The sequence below is a fragment of the Sciurus carolinensis genome, chromosome 7 (genome assembly GCF_902686445.1).
Source record: "Sciurus carolinensis chromosome 7, mSciCar1.2, whole genome shotgun sequence".
NCBI classification, from domain to species: domain Eukaryota; kingdom Metazoa; phylum Chordata; class Mammalia; order Rodentia; family Sciuridae; genus Sciurus; species Sciurus carolinensis.
The window spans coordinates 52,661,797-52,678,266 of record NC_062219.1 but is presented as its reverse complement, the minus strand read 5'-3'; the positions used below and the strand labels follow the sequence as shown (position 1 = coordinate 52,678,266).

General features: G+C 36.5%; 1 protein-coding gene and 1 non-coding gene across 2 annotated transcripts in view; one reads left to right on the top strand and one right to left on the bottom strand.

Annotated features, from left to right (window-relative positions):
• Positions 1 to 16,470, top strand: part of Slc16a10 (solute carrier family 16 member 10) — a 125,137-nt gene that overhangs the window by 39,856 nt on the left and 68,811 nt on the right. The gene's annotated exons all lie outside the window — the stretch shown is intronic.
• Positions 11,838 to 11,910, bottom strand: Trnaa-cgc (transfer RNA alanine (anticodon CGC)). Its single transcript has one exon. It is a non-coding gene; the product is annotated as a tRNA-Ala (tRNA).

The following is a 16,470-nucleotide window of genomic DNA, read 5'->3' as shown; positions in this document are numbered from 1 at the left end:
AACTGGTCTCCAGTTCCATCCATTTACCGGCAAATGCCATAATTTCTTTTCTCTTTATGGCTTTTTGATGATAGCCATTGTAACCAGAGTGAAGTAATATCTTATTGTGGTTTTGATTTGCATTTCCTTGATGATTAGTGATGTTGAGCAGTTTTTCATATAACTGTTGGCCATTTGTATGTCTTTCTTTTGAGAAATGCCCGTTTACTTACAGGTTTTTTTTTTTTTTTTCTATTGAGTACTTTTACATTGTGGATAGTAAACCCTTGTCTGATGTATAGTCTGATGGTCCATAGGTGTTTTTTTTTTTTTTTTTTTTTGCATTCTGTAGGTTGTTTCTTTTGTTATATAGAAGTTTTTTAGTACAATGTCATTTATTTGTTTGTCCTTTTTTTTTTTTTTAATTCTTTGCTTTGGGGTCTTTTCTAAAAAAATTGTTTCCCATTTCATTATCCTGAAGCATTTTTCCTATATATTCTCTAGTGGTATTTGGTTTCAAGATAACAATAATATGCTATGTATTTCAAAAATCTTGAAGATGATATTGAATATTTTCCTCAAAGAGAAATAATAAAATGTTTAAGAGAATAGATATGCTTACCCTGATCATTATACAACGTTCAAATATTACATTGTACTATGTAAATATGCACAATTTTTATGTCAATTGAAAATCAACAATAATAATACAAACAACTCAATTAAAAAATGGGCCAAGAATCTTAACAGACTCCTCACCAGAGAAGATGTACAGATGGCAAATAAACATATGAAAAGTTATTCTACATCATGTGTCATTAGAAAAATGTAAATCAAAACGAGATTCTATTATACACCTACTAGAATGACCCAAATTCAGAACAACAACAGTGCCAAATACCAGTGAGGATGTCTCTCTTAAATTCATTGCTGGTGGGAATGCAAAATGGTACAGGTACTTTGCAAGACAGTTTTGTAGTTTCTTACAAAACTAAATGTGTTCTTATAAGAGTTGTGCCCCTTGATATTTACCTGAAGGAGTTGAAAATTTACATCTGCCCAAAAACCTGTACATTGATGTTTATAGCACCTTAATTCATAATTACCAAGACATGGAAACATCCTAGTTGTTCTTCAGTAGGTGGATGAATAACTAAATTGAAGTACATCCTGCTGGTAGAATATTATTCAGCACCAAAACAGAAATGAGCTGTCAAGTTCTGAAAGGACACAAAGTAACTTTGAATACCTACTCCTAAGTGAATGAAGATAATCTGAAAAGGCTATATAGTGTTTAATTCCAACACATGGCATGCTGAAAAGGCAAAACTTTGGAGACAGTAAAAAGACAAGTGTCAGAGAGTGGGGAAGGGGGAGATGCATAGGCAGAGCACAGAGGATTTTTAGGGCAGTGAAACTACTCTGTTTGATACTATAATGGTGAACACATGTTATATATTTGTCCTCATCCGTGGCATACCCCAAGGTTAAACCTGACTATAAACTATAATCTTTGGGTTATTATAAAGTCAGTTGTAACAAATACCTACTCTTGTGGGGGCAATCAGTAATGGGGGAGGCAATATATGTGTTGTGGCAGGAGGTTTATGAGAAATCTTTATACTTTTTCTCAATTTTGTGAACTGATAACTGCCCTAAAAAAGTACAGTCTTAAAAAAGATAATTGTATTTGAAGCTTAATATTTGAATAATTTTCATCAAAGATGTAAATATAAGAAAGTGTACAAATAATATACATGCTGTATAATTCCGTTTATATAAAAATCTAGAAAATGCAAACTAAAGATCAGGAGTTGCTTAAGGAGGGACAGGAGAGAGGAATTATTAATAATGAGACATGAGAAGTCTCTTGAGGTGATAGACATACTCATTACCTTGTTTGTGGCAATATTACCCAGGTGCATACATATATCATAACTTCTCATTGAACACTTTGTGTGCAGCTTACTGTTTTATAGGTATAAAACAATAAAAAATAATTTTTTTCAAAATATTTTTCTTCTAAATATTAAAATTGAGATAAAAACAAGTCAAGACAATTCAATGGGGAGAGAAAATCTTTTCAATAAATGGTGCTGAGACAACTGGATAGCTACATGAAGAGGAATAATGTTGGATTCCCTACCTCATACCCTATTAAAAATTAACTCAAATTTATGCCTATTAATAGGCATAAATCTTGGTGACTTTGGATTAGGCAACAGATTTTTTTATATGTGACATCAAAAGTGCAGGCAATAACAGCAACAAATAGATAAATGTTGCCTCATCAAAATTAAAAATTGATGTGTTTTAAAGGGCACCATCAAGAAAGTGAAAAGAGAATCAATAGAATGGAGGGGATTTTTTGCAAGTCATATATATTAAAAGACTAATATCCAGAATATATAAAGAATTATCACAACTTAACAATAAGAAGACAACACAGTTTAAAAATGGGCAAAGGATTTGAATAGGCATTTTCCCAAAGTTAATTGTATAAATGGCAATGAGCATATGAAATGGTGCTCAACTTCATTAATCATTAGGGAAAAACAAATAGAAATCATGAGATAGCATTTTATATCCACAAGGATGGCTAAAATAAAAAAGACAATAACAAATGTTGGCAAGGATGTGGAAAAATTGGAACCCAGATACATTTCTGTTGGGAATTTAAAATGGTATAGCTTTGGTCCATTTAGCAGTTCCTCAAAGAATTACCATATGACAGGACAGTTCTACTCTTAGGTGCATATTCAAGAGAACTGAAAAATATGTGCACCTAAAAGCTTGTACTCAAATGGTCATAGTTGCAGTATTCATAATAGCTGAAAATTGGAAATAATTCATGTCCATCAGTGAATGAACTGATTTTAAAACAGTCTGGTATATCTACAAGTGGAATATTATTCAGCCATAGAAATGAATAAATGCATGTGCTATAGTATGGATGGACCTTGAACCCATTATACTAAATAAAAGAGGCCAGACACAAAAAACTACACATCTTATGATTCCACTTGTATAAAATGTTCATGATAGGCAATTCCATAAAGACAGAAAGTGGATTTGTGGTTGCCAGGGGCTGGAGGACGGGAGGGAGGAATAAGAGTGATTGCTAGTGGGTACAGGGTTTCTGATTTTTGGGGACAAGGTGAGAAAATATTCTGGAACTAGCTATTGATGATTGGACATTTTTTTTTTTTCTTTTAGTGCTGGGGATCTAACCCAGGGCCTCATGCTCACTAGGCAAGCACTCTACCATTGAACTACATCCCCAACCCCACAACATTTTGAATGTACTAAAACTCACCAAGTTGTATACTTTAAGAGGTTGAATTTTATGGCTTGTGAATGATATCTCATTAAAATAGTTACATGAGAAAAAAAATCAAAGGCAAAATAGAGTACAATTCAAGAATTTTAAGTAAAAAGCACTTATAACAATATATTCTTTATATTCAATATAATTTTATTAAATTTATAACATAAAAACTTATAGCATTTAATGTCTATTAATTGCTAATATAAACAATTGATATCATGTTTTACTCATGTTGTTCCATCAACATATGTATGTAAGAGTAATGTAAATTGTTTTATACACAAAATATTTCTCTTCATGTGTAATGGCTGTGAATTAGCCAGTATAATTAGAACCATGAATTTGAGAAGAAAGCAAGGAAGTGAACACTCAGCACAATTTGGAAATGAAACCTCATTATGCAAGAACCCATTGCATTCATGCTGTCAGAGGAAGAATTTCATAATTTTTTTTTCCTGACCAAGTGCTTTCACTTAAGTCCTATGCACACACCTGATACAGATAAGGTGTCGTCACTCTATGAGTTTGTCAGTGGTGTAGCCACAATGTTATGGCAGTTAAATGACATCCTTATTTGTTCTGTGGACACAGGACAATACGTGTGCAGATTTGCTGGTCTGGGACTGGCCCATGAACAGGTGTTTAGGAGTATGAGTCCCATTGTGTTAGTGCTGAGCACCCATGTATTCATTTTTTCTTTTTTTTTGGTACCAGAAATCAAACCACTGAGCAACATCCCCAGCCCTTTTTATTTTTTATTTTGAACAGGTGTCTTGCTAAGTTGCTTAGAACCTTGCTAGGTTGCTGAGGTTGGCTTTGAACTTAAGATCCTTCTGCCTCAGCCTCCCAAGCTGCTAGGATTACAGGCTTGTGCCACCACCACCTGGCCCCAACTGTTCTTTAATAAGATGTGTATGAGAGTGTATAGTTATGATCTGCAGGGTTCCTTTGTGGAACTCTGAGAGGTGCTGTTGATTAGGCCCACTTGATCATCAGTCTGCCTGTTCACTGCTAGACTGAAAGTATAGATGCCTGTTATTTATCTTGAGTTTTGAGACTAAACAGAATGGCAGAGATAATTTTTTAGATAAATCTTTTCTTCCCTTTCAAGCTGTGGCAAGAAAAATCAAGATTTCTAAAACATAGGAAGAATAAAACAAAGGATGAATGTGTATCCTTTGTATCTTTCTTTTAAGCTATTTTCCCCTCTCAGTCATTCATCATTTCAACTTGTCTTAATGAACTGCTTTATATAAAAGATGATCCTGGGCCAATATCCACTGTCAAGGAGAGGAATGTGCGAGAGAGGTTTGCCCTGTCTATGCAGTTTATGGTTTATCTTGGCGTTTGAATGTTCTTATCTCTTAGTTTCCTGCTATTCTATGGTAACTCCCTGTCAGAGTTACTTGTGGTTAGGAATGCTATTATCAGAGCATCTTTGTTTAGTTGGTACTCAGGACAGAGGTGTTATCTATTTGAGAGGCCACCAATCATGAACAAAGAGGCATTTGATTCACTAAGATAGAAATCTGTTAGGTAGAAACTTGTCTGTGTGGGTTGATACTTTCTTAGTTTGTGAAGACTTGTTTGTGCATGACAGTTTTGGGAAGAAATACCCTAGAGTGTATCTAAAGGTTTGTTGTGACTCTGCAGAGGTTGGGCTGCCCCTGATGGGTGTTGTGTAGTGGGTTAGAACATGGGTTCCAGACTGTATGAGTTCCTTGCCTTCACCCTTTGTCTCTGTAACCTTGGGCAAGTAGTTTAACCTGCCCTCTGCTTTGCCCTTTGCCTTAGTTTCCTCAGTTGTACTAGGATAATAAAAATACTTGAATCAAGATCGTTGTGAGTAATGCATGTAAAGCACTGAAACAGTGTCTGTCACATAGTGAGCTCTTAATAAATGTTATGTAGCATAAAATTTCAGGGAAAATGTATACCAAATTCTGTGTTGGGCTGTGGAAAGGACAGTGGTTTGAGATTAATGGGAAGATTTACCTGGGGAGTTTGTCCTAGACCTACCTAAATGTTTTGTACTCACATAAGCCCCTCTGAATGTAGTAAAGAGTGCTTTCTTCCCTCTTAAAGGGAAGGAGAATATTGTAGCTATCTAGTAGAATAACCTCTATTACTCTGAGCTCTGTGATGTGTGATATTCCTTTTTAATTTATGAAGTAGCACATACTACCATTAAGTAATAACAAAATTAAGCTTTATAATTTTTCTCCAAAATCTCAAGAAGGACTTTTTGGAGATAAAGGCTTTCTCTATGTTGACCTGGTAGTTACCTTCCCTGGCAGAACTGATACTGCTTGACAAGCAGTATTATAATTAGGACCTTTCATGTCTTGCTTCTCTGTAACTGGTACTATACCCCTCCATCTCTCATTTCATACTGCAAATACTGTCATTGCTAAAGGAATGATATCTTTATATGCTTTCAAGGGTCTGACAAGTTAGAAATTAAACTGTGAAGCTACTTATGACTACCAAACTCGTTTTTGCACCCCTGCCTTCATTCGGGAGAAACTGTGCTCTGACTTGGCTTAGGGGGTCTGTCTCTGTCTCTGGTACTTGATCCACAGATTAATTCTCTTTCTAGAAATTTCAATCAGAGTTCTCAAATTTTGAGACAGACCACACTAACATTATGGCACCTATTCTCAGCAGTGTCATTGTTAGTATAACCTATTTGCTGGATAATTTTATTATCCTAAAGGAATCATGATTTTTAAGAGCAGACTTGGTCATATAACTTGATTGATTTCAACAAAGTGGGTATCAGTTTTCTTCCTAAAGTTAATTTTTATGATTGCCAAAGTTATGTATGCATATAGATCCATATTTATAAAACTTATAATAAAAAGTAGCATCCCTCTGTCCCATTTCCCTCTTCTAGCAACTTTCATTCAAAGCCAACTGCTTTCAACTCCTTTAAATATTTCTATGACTATCTTCATATTTCTAAACAATACACTTATGGTTATATTTTGAATTTTCAAACTCATATTTTATCTACAGATGAAAATTTAATTCTTTTTTACTACCTCTTTTCTCATCATCTGTGTCATTACTTTTGGTTAAATGAATTAAAAGGCAGTTTAGCAAAGTGGCTAAGAGAATTTGCCTCTGGGCTCAAATTTCAGCCTTACAATCCTCTACATTTATATGAGTTTGAGCAAGTTTTAAAATCAGTGTCTGTTTCCTCATCTGAGTAGGTATCTCGTAGAATTGTTGTGGTTATTAAGGGAATTAATGGTTGATTCTCTCTCTTCAAGTGTATATGTGCTGGAAACTTAATCCCAATGCAGCAGTGTTGAGAGGTGGAACTTTAAGAGGTGATTAGGTGATGAGGACTATGTTCCCTCAGTGAATTAATACTGTTATCAAGGAAGTGGGTTCCTTATAAAAGGATGAGTTTGGTTCCCTTCTTTGTTCTCTCTCCTTCTCTCCACCCCCATGTTCCTTCTGCCATGTTGTGACACAGCAAGAAGGCCTTCCCAAGATGCAACCCCTTGATCTTGGACTTCCTTGCTTCCGGAACAGAGAAATATGTTACTTTTCTTGATAATATCATTACCCACTCTCAGGTATTCTGTTTTTGCAGCACAAAACAGACTAAGTTAGATACTTAATGCAAAGCGTCTAGAGTATCTGGAGCAGTACATTTTAAATAAATTCCAACTGTCTTCACCATCAAATCTTTATCATCTGTGGACATCTAATACCTTCCTCTTCATTAAAAGGATGAGAGTGGTATGGCAGTTAGAGGTTAGCTGGTCAAGGACAAACCTCCCCTGCAAGCTTTGCCCTGGAAGCTTATGTCATGGATAAGCAGAGAATTTGGATCTCCTGAGGACAGACCCTACTGAAGACAAGAGAAACCCAAAGGAGCAGACTAAGCATGTTCACTTTCTTCTATCAAAATACAAATTAGATGAGTCCTCTTCTCCAGTAGTAGTCACTGAGGGGGTGGAGACAGTCCTGAGTGGCTTCCCCTGGGAAGTCCTTGAATCCCTCAGAGGCCAAGGAAGGAGGGAAGTCTCCTATGACCAGTTTCTACTAGCACAATATTAAGATAGTTGTTTTAAAATTTGTTCTGGTGATGTGGATTTGTACTCTCCACAATGTACCTACTTACTGTGTTTTTGAAATTTTAACATTCAAATTTGCAAATATGTTTTCAGGAAAATTCTAAGTCTATGTTAAATTTCTTTATTCCTTTTAAACCAATTCCTTCCACCTGGTGACCTCTGGTAGCACCCAAACTCAGCAATAGTGTGAGGTAGTTTTTGGCTTACTTGTCTTTCCCAAACAGTAATTTTTTCAAAATATGGAAATTCAGAAAAATTTGTGAAAAAATATGAAAAAATGAAACAATTTTAAGGGAATTTAATATAAACTAACTTTCTTGCCTGAAGAATAATTTTGGGGAAAGAGAAATTTGCTTTATATTCAGTCATATTCAGTTGCATTCATTTTCAAATGAATTCATCATTTTTGCCTTTTCCAAAACTGTTCCTTTTCTTTATTCTTGGTCTTCCCTTCACTTTGTCACCTTGCCAGATCTCTTCTTACTGTCACAGCTTTCATCTTTTTAAATCTAGTGAGTTGTAAGTTCTGTTGATTCTGTCACTCACATCCCTCAAATCTGTTCCCTTAGATGCCCCTCTGCTTCTAAACTCAGATTGTTGTCATTTGTCACTTGCAGCAGCCAATTTTCCTTATGAGTAGTCTTATCTCCAAACTGCTGCCAGAGTGGTTTCCAAAACACCATTTGATCATGTCATTTCCCATATAAAACCTATGGGTGACTCCCTAACAGATAAGGTGTGAAGTTTGTATTTTTGGAATGATAAACATAGTTTTCCTATGATTTGAGCTGTTCCCTTAGGAAACAACTTGCATATATTAATTTTGCGTGTGTTGTTCTTTTTACATGGCCTGTCTCCCCACACCCCATTCCTTACCTAAACAAAGCCTTCAAGACAGTTTGGATGTTATCATGAGGAAAGAATGTTTGACTACCCTTTCCCTCCTGCATCTGGGTTGGGTACCTCTAGTAAGGGGTTCCATAATACATGATATAAACTTTGGTCAGTTATCACACTGTTTACTGCTCTGGCCTTGTCTGTCTCTCTTTCTTGAATTTAAGCTTCTTGAGATTAGGGACTTCAGATCCCCATACCCAACAGAGTCTATGATGTGTACACAGTGCATGCATAATTACCTGATTAATGTTGTATGCCTACTCCCATTCATAACTATTCATTTAACTTACTGAACTCCAAATATAAAGTGCTGTATTTTCTTCTGTATTGAATTTTATATTGTTGCTTTCAGTCTCCTCTTTATATGGAGGATTTTGCCAACCAACATATTACCCACTCTTCCTAGTTTTTGTTCCTCAATATGATGGCACCACAAAGAGAGCAGAGATTCATGCCTGTCTTATTCACTGTTACATCCTCAGCACCTAAATAGGGCTGGCATGTACATTACAGGTACTCAATAGATATTTGTTGAATGAAAGAATGTGCTGGGATACAAATCTGATAGCTGGACCTTTGAATTCCATCCATTCCATCACTCCTTATAAACAACAATGCTGTTTTTATAACTTCTTGTTAGATACCTAACCTGGGGAACCTTTTAAAATGGGAAAACAATTTAATAACCCTTTCAGCTAGAAGATAAGGACCTTTCAATTCTTTGTCCTTAGCTCCATTCTACTCAACATTTTTATTAGAGATAGCTTTTCAAGGACTGGGGATTTGGCTCAGTGTAGAGTGCTTGCCTGGCATGGGTGAGGCCCTGGGTTGGATCCCCAGCACCTGCTTCCCTTCCCCAAATCCTCATTGTTGCATAGGATTTGGTTCTGTGACTCTTACAGCAGAACAAGGCTATCCTGGGAAATGCAAGGAAAAGTATCAATTGAATCAGGGCTATTTCCTTGTGGTAGGGTTCAGAGATGGTTGATACCTTGCTTATGTAAGTAGTTTTAGTTTTATGTGTAAGAACTCTTCTGGTTTTTCAGAGAGCATGCTATGGAAGGGAGTTCTTCCTATGGGCAAAAGAGAAAAACTTAGAATCAGTGCTCTTTGAGAAAAGGAGCTCTAGAGGTTAGATATTACATATCTGGTAGTAACTTTCCTTTCAAGGTTGAATGTTCTCATTCATTTGATACTTTTTGTATATCTACTATGATGTGAAGAATAGAAGAGAGAGGTGATGGTATTTAAGATGTTTTGATTTGGAAAGACAAGATGTGCACCAAGTGCTGGAGAAGCTCAGATGATGAAAACATTGAGGGACAGTACAGTGGAACAGTTTTGGAAGAACAACTGGGTTTTGACTATTCCTCCACAGAAAGGCATTTTAAGGAGCTTCCTTGGGTCCTTATCTTCTTAGCAGAAATGGTTATTAAATTGTTTTCCCACTTTACAAGGTTCCCAAGCTTAGGTGTGCTGATAAGAAGTTATAAAAACAGCATGGTTATTTATAAGGAGTGATGGAATGGACAGAGCAGGGCTTTGGGCCAGACCGCCTGTGGTGGCTTCCATTTAAATATCTGAGCATTCTTAGGCAAGTAATTTAATCTCTGAGCTTTGGATTTTTCACCCTGGATTGCTTTGAAGATTGAATGAAGTGGAATATATGAAGTGCCCCGCACATCATCTGCCACATGGTAGTGGTCAGTTAATGTTAGTTTTTCTCTCCCCTTGCCAAGACAGGATGTTTGCTCTGAGTATGTTTTCAGTGTTCTTGGTTATTATTGGTTAAGATTGTTACTCTTAGTCTAACCACCACCTGCGTGGTTCCTGCAGATAAGAGGTAAAGGTTTATCACGAGGGAAGGAGGTGCACAGAAATGAGTCTAGAGAAAATGGATGTTTGAAAGGGATCTTATTATTAAAGTACTATCTCTTGGTAGTTGAGAATTAAAATCTGTCAACCTTATGAGAAAATGATATTCATCTTTTGTTTCCTCTCTATTTTGGAGAATATGTTCCAATGCCTTACATAAGACGTTAGTAAAAAAAATTTTCTGTTAACTTGTTTCCGACTATAGGTCATTATTTGGGTTATTATTTCAAAGATTAAGCAACTATACTAACAATAGGATTATATGTATATTTGCTATACTACCTTTATTCCAAGGAGGATTTGAAGTGTTTTTCAGAATGAAAAACTACACAATTAAAATGGTAAGGTAGGGATCAAAAACAAATCAACAATCAGAAATATGACATAGTGTGTGGTATTAAGGTATTAGGTATAATACCTAATACATAAACTACCAGAATATAAATAATTGTTATAATGCAATGGTAAATTTTACTCTAAGCTACCTGGCAACAAAAATGAAAAAGGAAGTATGGTGGATATGGTTAAAGAAAACAAAATTTACCTATTTCTCAGAGGAAGTAAAGTGTTCTTTGCCTTAGTTTCTTATACGGAGTACTGAATAATGAATAAACATAGGCCTTGCCCTTGTGGTAGAACTAACAATAGGTTTCATCAGGCAGTTTTCCTAAGTGTCTCTCAGTGAAAGGTGAAGCTGTGAAAAAAGAGGCAGTTCTGAAAGCAGTTCCCCGAGGGGCCAGGGTGATCTGATCTGAGTGCTCATATTCCGGGTCTGGCATAATCTAATGGGTAACATTGAGAGTGTACTACACAATTTTCCCATCATCCTTAAATATCACTGTTTTCAATAGGACTTTATTATTATTATTATTATTATTTTGAGATAAGTTACACAAATTTATTCTCTATTTGCAGAAAAATCATAGCATAGGAATCACACACAAATTATGAACCTCTTTATAGAGCTTTTGAGAAGAACTGTCTAGGAATTTCAGGACCTGTATTGTGGATATTTTGTTGTTGAATTACACTGGATTCATCTCCTTTAGAAATCATACTAGCAGATTGTAAGTTTGGCATTCTAATGGGAACTGAGAAACCTCATTAAGACTCATATTTAGCTGTATGATTAGCACACTGCCTTGTGGAAGTGGGTTGGGGAATTTTATCTTTTACTTTAAACTGTGGTAAGGTTAGAAAATATTCATTACTTTTAGAGTTTTGGTAAATGAGGGTCAAGGAGCTTTGCATTAAAATCCTCAACTGTGAATCCAGGTTAGGAGTGAGAAAAAAAAAAAAAAATTCCCCCAATTCAAGACTGTACTGCTGTGAATTTCCAGATGTAGAGGTTAGCCTTGGAGGCTCAGCAGTTGATGTGGGCTTGATGTATTTTTTCTTTCTTTCTTTCTTTCTTTTTTTTTAACCTCAGATTTTGTTTTTCATATTCTAGGAGTAGTATATGATTTATAATTTCAGAAATTTCTGTAGTTGTTAGAATTATGTTACTTTAGTTAGCACTTTCCAGGTGATATGAATGGGTTTCAAGTTAACAGAGATATTGGTCCCTTAACCCTCCTGAGGCCCAAGTACCTGAGCCCTTGCCTCCAGCCTTGTCCATTTTATGTCAGTGGGCTGTGTAAGACACAGGTTTTTTTTTTTTTTTTTTTTGGTGGTGCTGGGGATTGAACCCAGGGCCTTGTGCTTGCGAGGCAAGCACTCTATCAACTGAGCTACATCCCCAGCCCCAAGAGGTGTTTTCTGAGTAAGCCATGATCTGAAAAATTTTGTGAAGCATAGCTTTAGATCACTTTAGATCTGAGTGAATTTAGTATAAATTTTAAAGTTCTTTATTCATAGGGTCTTGGTATTATGAGCAAGTGGAATAGTATGGTTATTTGATGAAGTGGGTGTCTCTTAAAACATAAATTCACTTATTTTTATAATTTTCTAAGATGAAAAGTTGAAGATTTCAGATTTTTCACTGTTGGAAGGTAGGATATAAAAAAAGTAAGGGAGAAGGGCTAGCATCACCCGTGTGATAATGGATTAGAATTGGGAGTATCAGTACTAATTCATATTTAGCTTGATGTAGATACTAATGGGTTCATATAGGAAATATTTGTAGGTATATAGACATGTGTAGGATGGTAAATATGCATGGATTTCCTAGCCCTGCCAACGGATACTACTCAGATACAATGACAGCCTTGTAGCAACAAGTACACCTAGCACTTAAGTAACCAGGGCTCCTTGAAGATAGGGCTGATTGTAAGACTGGGGAAGAAAATATACAAAAGGAGCCTGCAGCATGTGTATACCATAAAGCAAGGGAGTGCTCAAAAACAAACACAAATAACTCCTAAAAAAACCCCTTTACCATAAAATGCAAGTGTGCTAAAGAGTCACAGGAGCCAAGCAAAAGAGCTCCCAGTGAGCTTCCAATGGTCAAAATGATAAAAGTATTTGAATATAACCTAAAGTATACAATAATTATCTGTGAGTCCATACTAATGTTAATAAATGACCGAACGATTAAATGTGGAAGAGTAGACAAATCTCCCATGTGGAATTCCAAATGATTTATATAGATAAATACATGTTATGGTTTGGATGTGAGGTGTCCCCCAAAAGCTCATGTGTGAGACAGTACAAGAAGGTTCAGAGGAGAAATGATTGGCTTGTAAGAGTCTTAACCCAATCAGTGATTTAATCCTCTGATAGGGATTAACTGAGTGGTAACTGAAGTGGTAGGGAGTGGCTATGGGGTATATTTTAGAGAGGAGACTCTCTATCTCTCTGCTTCCTGATGATGTGAACTGCTTCCTTTTGCCACACTCTTCCGCCATGAGGTCCAGACTCACCTCGAGCCCTGAGGAATGGAGCTGTCCTTCAAAGACTAGGACCTCTGAAACCATGAACCCTCAAATAAACTTCTCTTTCTATATGATTGTGCTGGTCAGGTCCTTTTAGTCATAGCAGCAAAAAAAGCTGACTAAAACAATGTATCACTCTCAAGGAGATGGAACATAATTTCCTACTCCTTAAGTAGGCTGTGCTTAGTAACTTCCTTCCAAGATTGTAGTGTGAAAAGAGAAAAATCCACTTCATAGTGGAGGAACTTGACAAACACAGCCTCAGCTAGGTGATCAAAGTTTACATTGACAGTTATATGTCATTTTTGTACTGTGTACTCTTGCTCATATCCGGTGTGAAATTCACTTATCAATACTGTAAAGCAGATTAAAGCATTTCCCCCCCTTAAACACACAGAATTCACTTACAGTAAGATTGAGTGACTTAGAGGACTGTTACCTGCATGGTTTGTCCATAAGACCCAGTCTTTGTCCATAAGACTGAGTAGTTGTAGGAGCTTGTAGGCCTAGACTTGAGGCCTGTCTTCTCCAAAGTTGTGGAAAGGAACTGTATGTTATGTGACCAGCCCCATACTCTCCTCTGCCCCTTAGAGGAAGAATGACCTCTTGGGGGTTATCCATACTGAATTAGAGTTTACTTTGAAAAAACATGGGGAAGTCTCAAATTCTGACCATACTATTGAGATAAGACTTGGTGTTATGGTTTGGATGCAAGGTGTCCCCCAAAATCTAGTGTGAGACAATGTAAGAAGGTTCAGGGGTGAAATGATTGGGTTATGAAAGCCTTAATCCAATCAACGAATTAACAGGGATTAACCGAGTGGTAATTACATGCTGGTAGGGTGTGGCAGGAGGAGGTGGGTCATTGGGGGCATGCCTTTGGGTATACATTTGGTGAGCTGAGCTTAGTCTGGTTCTGCTTCCTGGTGCTTCCCTCCACCACACTCTTCTGCCATAATGTTCTGCCTTACCCCAAGCGCCAAGGAATGGAGCTGGTTGTTCATGGAGAGACCTCTGAAACCGTGTACCCCCATATAAACTTTTCCTCCTCTGATTGTTCTTTTCAGGTCTTTTGGTCTCAGCAAGAAAAAAAAAAACTAGCTAAAACACTTGGCTGTTTTTATCTGAGAATGAGCTTTCCAAGAATTTTAGATACTTGTTTCCAGGCTGTCAGAATTGCAAAACCATAGAGTATAATCTTAGACTACATAGAGTTTTAAGGGTGATCTATGACAGCAGATGTTAGAATTATGATCCTACTTGCCAGCATCTGTGAACTTGTAGCCAAAAATATGACTTTCTTGGGCTGAGGATGTGCCTAAATAGCACAGAGCTTGCCTAGCATGTGTGAGGCCCTGGCTTCCATCTCCAAGTTGACTAACTCATCTGCAAACACAAAGTGCTGTCAGTACAGAGAAATAGTGGGGGTGGGTGATAATAGAGAGCTCTTCTTTTTTTTTTTATTGTTTTATAAGAAATATGATATAATGTGGAGAGAAGTTCTAGTTCTGGAATTCCAGATCAGTGGAGTATATGGAATTTTAAGACTTCAGTTTTACACAATATTCTTCCATTCTGAAAGCTAAGTTTTTTTTATAAGGAAAGAGTTTGAAATTATTTTTCCTATTTTTAGCCTTTGTTTTGGTGGTAACGATATTCTACTCCTAGGATAACCTTTTGAGAATATGAAAACTAACATTTAAAAAAATATATGTTTCAAACAGAAAAATCTGGGGAATAACAATGCATTTATTCTATACCTCCAACCTACTGTTCTGATCCCAATTTTTTCTTATTTTATAAAAGATAGGTTACCAACTCAACTGTGGTCCTCTGTGTGCCCCTCTCCATTCTAAATCCCCTCCATCTATGACTTCCCAGAGGTAATCACTGTCCTTAATCTGTTTTTATTTTTCTCATCATGTCTTATGTTTTGATTACATGTATGAATCTATATTCCATTGTATGTTAATACCAATGTTCTTTCTTCATTCTGTTGCTGCTGAGCATTTAGGTTTTTTCCACTTTTTTGCTTTTACAGATGATGCTTCAGTGAACGTTCTTATTCCTATCTACTTGGGCACATGTGCCAAACTTTTCTGAAGTATATGCCTGAGAATGGAATTGCTAGCATGTGGGGTATGCACATCTTCAGCTTTTCTAGATTTTGCCAAATGATTCTTGGAATTTATGTTGGAAGGTATAAGAGAGTTCCATTTCCCTATTGTCTAACTAAAACTCAGCATGGTTAAGCTTTTAATTTTTGTCAATTTGAGGTTTATTATTTTTAATTTGTATTTTTCTGATTACTGGTGAGCATCTTTCAAAATGTGAATTGGTCATTGGTTTTCCCTTCTGAATATTTTCTCCCAGCCTTCCTGCCTGTTTTTCTCTTGGGTTGTCTTTTTCTTATTGATTTATAGTCTTTAAGAAGAAAATAATTTGTGTGTTAGCTTTTCATCACTGTGATAAATGCCTGAGAAAAAACACTGGGGGCGGGGAGACAATTTATTGTGGCTCACGGTTTCAGTCCGTGGTCAATTCACTTGATTCCTTTGGGCCGAGATGAGGCAGAACATAATGGTGGAAGGGCACAGCAGAGGAAATCTGCTCAGCTCAGGGCAGCCAGGAAGTAGAGAGAGAGAGGAGGGGGCCAAAGACAAAGTATTGTTCCCAAGGGCACATCCCCATGACATACTTCCTTCAACCAGGTCTCTCTTCTTATGAGTTCTACTTCCTTCCAGTAGTCATTCAGCTCTCAATGAATTAATCCACTGATGAAATCAGGGCCCTCATGATCCAGTCACTTCCCAAAAGTTCTACCTCTGAACACTGCTGTGTTGGTGTCTGAGCCTTCAATGCATGGGTCTTTGGGGTTGGGGGGATACTTTATGTCCAAACCATAACAACTTGTTAGCTATGCCTTGCAATGACCTTTCATTCTGTAGCTGAGTACTTTGTTTCTACTATCTTGTCTATAGAAGTGGTAGGTTTAAATGAGCTTAGATTCTATTCACATTTTCCTACATGGTTTGTGCTTGAAGAAATAACTTTTCTGTTTCCTGAGGAAAGATAAGATCCTTAAATCTTTCCCCATATTTATTTTTTTTAAATCTGGAATAAAATGTTTTCTCCATTGATTGGATTTTTGTTTGTTTGTTCTTTTGAGGTGCTGGGATCACACCCAGGGTCTCCAACATGCTAGACACGTGCACTACCACTGAGCTACATCCCCCACCCCCTGTCGACCTTATTGGATTTTTTTGTACTTCAATGACTATATTTTTTCATACCCAAGATATCTAATTAATGTTCTTTTTAATGCTCTTTCTTTTTTTTATCATTTGTTTAATAATTTCTTGTTCTTTTAAAATGAAATGATTCCTTATTTTGTTGAAAATCTAAGCATATACATTTTGGAGTTATA